Here is a 4,344-nt window from a genome sequence, read left to right as displayed (position 1 = left end):
AATTATAGATTTGTTAAAAAGTTGACTGAATGAGGCTCAGCCCCACTTTTTTGTTGTTATTTTAATAACCAAAGTTTTTATTGAAATTCATACCAAACAGATATGTGTAAATATGCCCACATGTGTTTAATTAGTGTAAAAAGATAAGAGTCAGCCCACCATATACACAGATGCAGCATCCACAGATGCAACCAACCATGGATCAAAAGTATTTGAAAACAGTTACCGTATCTGTATTAAACATGTAGAGACCTTTTTTCTCGTCATCATTCCTCAAGTATTACATCAGAACAACAATTTACATAGCAGTTACGTGTATTAAAGTAATCTAGAGACAATTTAAAGTATACTGGCAGATGTGTACAGGTTGTATGTACATACTACAACATTTTTCTACAGTTTTTCTTTTCCTCTGGGGGTCCTGGAACCAAATCCCCATGGACAGTGAGGGAGAACTGAGTGACACCATGGCTAAGGATATGAGATATGAGTTTACCTCCCCTGAGCCAGCATTCCAGCTCTGTCGCTTTTAAGCTTGTCTCTCTACCTGTTAAATGGGCACAGTAATGGAACACATTTCATATTATCAATATGTGTGTGTGTGTGTGTGTGTGTGTGTGAGCATAAGGATTAAATACGACAATGAATGTAAAGTAATTAGTCTGTCTAGAATAAAGTATGTGGTTGATTAATATTGGCTAACAGCATTCACATCCATTAATAAAAAAGGAAAAAATAAACAAGGGAAGGTGGAAGCAAAGGAAAGAAGGGAAAAAAGAATGAAGAGAGAACATGGGACAGGGAAGAAAGAAAGGAGTATCAGATAGTGACAGAGGTGGAGGAGCAAAGAGAGTCTTGATCTCACTGAGAGACTAGATGTATTTGAGGATGTACATAAATGAAGGTCATGAGGCAGCTGGGTTGAGTGTTCAGGAGTCAATCCAAACCAAGTGCAAAGCAGCCCAAAGGAGGGAGCCACTCTCTTACTCCAGAACAAGTGACAAGCAAGGAAGAACAAAGGGAATGAAAGAGGGCAGACCAGACAAGACAGTAGTAGGCCTGTAAGGCAATTCAGGAAGGAGACTTTGTCCCCCACTTTATGCTTTCAGGGTCCAGTTGCCCTTCTTTATCAACAAGACTATTAGAAGAGTCTTGTTAGGCTGGAAACATTTCATCAAGTTTGTCAGGATGGCTGACACAATGTGGCCTTTCTTCTCATAAGCTTCTCTTACATATGAAAGTATTCAGACATGAAATTCATTTCCAGTGCTCTGTATGTTGTACCCTTTAAATAGCTCATTAAATAGTTGGATTGTTCCCAAAATGAATGTGTGAAGATGGAGTTTCTGGAACTCAGAGTTCAGGCAAGATGACCAAGATGGAGTCTATTTTCTATGGGGACAACTTATCTACGCAGCCTTCCATGTTCTCTTCCTCTTTCCCAATGGAGCTCTGACTGTCTAGGACTCACCTCATGTTGACTCCATTGGAGCATCCTAATTCATTCCAGCCAACCAGCACTGGGCTTTTCCCTAGAAACTGTTACTGCTCTGGGGAAAGGGATTAGCGAACGTGATGTACACTAGCCAATGACTGAAAGAACACACATATATCCTGGGGTAGTGTAAAAATGTCCACCAATCCTTCACTCTTCTTCCCACTAAGAGATAGAGTCTAATTCCTGTGTCCATGAATCTGGGTTGACCTCAGTGACTTGCTTCACCAAGGAATTGTGCTTCAAGTGCCATTCCCAGATTTCTAAGCTCAATCACAAGAAGCTGTTCAGCATCTTGGAACACATGTCTGGAATCTTGAACCATCATGGAGGAGTGTGAGCAGTCTGAGAGCACAGTTTTGGGATCATCAGCTAAAGATGATACACTGCCTGTTCATTCTGATCCATTTCCACAGATGGCTCAGAGATATGACCAAAGTCACTCGGATGCTTGAGACTAGCCACCCAGTGGAATATCACTGAATGGCTTCCATAGATGGCACACGAGACAAGAATTGTTCAGCTAAACTTTGCCCAAATTCCTGACCTGCAAATCTGTGAGGTGTAGTACAATGTTTGTGACTTTGAATCACAAGATTTGAGTGGCTCCTTCACCCAGCCGTGTATAATTGCAGTATATAGAATATGTGAAGGCAGATTCCCTGTTTGGTGAGAGGTTTTCCTCTCCTACATGAATAAAGAAGTAGATAGTCTCTGTTATCATTAGCCGCCATCTTGCAGCCTTGTGGAAGACTATCCCTGGAATAGAGTGAAACTTGGGCTGGGAGAGCTGAAAGGAAAATGCCTAAGTCCTGAATCAAGTATCTATCTGCCACATCCACCAGCACTGCAGCTCATCCTCCCTTGAAACTTCTTGCTATGTGAAATAATCCATGTCCTCCCTGTCTAAACGAAGCTCCATTGGGCTTTGTGTCGCTGGTACAGAGGCATCTTTGATGAGTCACCAGTTGGGTTAACTGAACCAGGTTGAAGTCTGGAGATCCTAGACTACTGTGGCACTTGAAGAAGTCACTTAACCTTTCCGTTTACTCCATCTTGAACATGGGGAGAATTTCCCATATCTTTCCTTATTTTGCAAGATGCTTTAAACATCAGTGAGATACAAAAGACCTATAGAAACCTGAGGCAGTGTTGGTATTCATGACCTTTTATAAATACTATATCATGCAAGTGTCACATCAATTCTCTGAGGTGACCAGCACTCTTAGTCCTATTTTTTCTAAGATAAGAAATAAAGGTCAGGCATGTTGAATGATTTCCCAAAGTTATGCTGTGATGGAGTGGCAAAGTTGGATCTTGAATCTGTACCATCTCACTTTAGGCCCATTATGACATAATTCCCATCATTGTCCCAATCATCCCCTTATCATGCAACTAAGATGAATCCATTAGCAATAAAAAAAAAGGATTCTCCTAGTTTGTCACAGCAATTACCCAAGTTATTCATTCACTTATTGAATGGATAGCTTCTGTCTACAATTGGGATGATGTCTAATAGCATTTGTTGAGCCTAAAATTTCTTTATGCTGTTAAATTTGTTTCTAAAAATAATTGTTGTCTAAAAATGCCTACAACACACATTATTCTACCTAGCATCTCTCTTTTCCTTTGAAAACAACTCTTTTTACCCATACCCTGGTTCTAGCGGGAGCAGCTCTGTCCTTACATGGTCTTCTCCTAACCCCTTGGATATAGGTGATGGGTCTGAATTAAGCCAATTCAGAGTTCTGCGTTAAGATTTTTCCAGCTAGGACACGATAAGGGAAACAGACCCCCAGTGAAAACTGCAAGATGTCAAATGCCCAGTTCATGCTCATGTGTTCTCCCACCTGATGAAAGCAAACCTGCAAGGAGAGGGAAGAGAGCTTTGTGCAGAGAAAAACAGGGCCACATGCATACTGAAGAATGACTGGACTTTTGATATTTCGTTCTTTCTTTTGAGCTTATTTTGCCTCAGAATCCTCCCAATAAATTCCTCTTTGAATCCCTGCTAGTTCCAATTGGGGGTTTTATTATTCCTTGAAGCCCATAGCCAAGGGATTGCCCCTGCCAGCACCATTCGAAAGAAAGTGTAAATTGCCTGGAAAGAGTTGCTTCTACTGGGAACAGCAGCTTACCTTAGCATTAAAAAGGAAACTGTGAAGTTCCCAGGGATATCAGTAACAGATGGAGTATGACAGAGAAGGGCTCAGAAATGTTAAGAAGCAAAAAGATCAAGAACCAACAAATTTGTGTTCAGAATTCTGGAAGAAACCAAGGAAACTTTTACAAAATGCAAAGCTTTCTGAACTGTAGCATCAGTCTGTTTCTTACAAGGCCTGTTCCATCAGAAATATCACCCAGGAAAGAAGAAAGACACAGTTTGTTCTCTGTGTTTTTGGACTCTGGTTTTTGTATGAGTTGGGCTCCTGATGGTGCATTCAAACCGAAGGGTTGAAGAGAGTCTCAGACAAGGACCATTAGATGTTCCAGATGAGCAGAACTTGGGAACACCAACAGGGGGAGTTCAGAAACTCAGGGCCAGCACCAGTGGGAAGATTTGTCCCTCATCCACAGAATCAGAAGAGATGAGGTGAGCAGAATGTTTGCAGAATCTATAGACCACAGCTACAAGGAGCCCAGGCTACTTTCCTCTCATGCTGACCCCTGGCTGGTTGCGCGCCTGGCTGTCCTCAGCTGAAATCCATAGGACATGAGAGCATGTTGATACAATCCACCCGAGAAGCCCTTGGGCACAGGTAAAACCAATGGTCAGAGGGAGCTCACCCCATGTTGCTGGGAAGTCTCTAGCCTCGTGGAAGTATTAGAAGGGGGTACCCCAGACAGAC

This window comes from Castor canadensis, chromosome 11, assembly GCF_047511655.1.
Source record: "Castor canadensis chromosome 11, mCasCan1.hap1v2, whole genome shotgun sequence".
Classification (NCBI taxonomy): domain Eukaryota; kingdom Metazoa; phylum Chordata; class Mammalia; order Rodentia; family Castoridae; genus Castor; species Castor canadensis.
This window is presented reverse-complemented; position numbering follows the sequence as displayed.